Source organism: Phytophthora infestans, genomic scaffold (genome assembly GCF_000142945.1).
Source record: "Phytophthora infestans T30-4 supercont1.1 genomic scaffold, whole genome shotgun sequence".
Lineage (NCBI taxonomy): Eukaryota > Oomycota > Peronosporomycetes > Peronosporales > Peronosporaceae > Phytophthora > Phytophthora infestans.
Window position 1 is genome coordinate 6,858,239 of NW_003303758.1, and position 408 is coordinate 6,858,646.

Here is a 408-nt window from a genome sequence, read left to right on the forward strand (position 1 = left end):
CTTCGGAGCTGCAATGAGTGGTTTCCTGGAAGAACAAGGCATGAGAGCGCCCGAGCCACAAGCGCAAGTGCTTCACAAACATGGAGCACGAGACGTGGAGATGGAGTCAGTGGAAGGAGACAACTCCCATGATGAGTTCGATCCGGATGATCTGGACGTCCCACCCCCCTCGCCCGCGGCGGTAGCAACTGCTGCAGCTGGGACGGATGAATCGTCTATGATCCAGAGGGTACGGATCTCGGCCATATCGGATCTGAAGGAGTTCACGAACAAGGATCAAGACCGAGCGCGAACATGGATCAGCAAAGTCAAGTCGGCCCCCATGAGAGATCAAGCGTCGGATGCCGAAAAGTGTCTGACCTTTGCAGATCTGCTAGCGGGGCCATCCAGGAACTGGTATCGACAGCT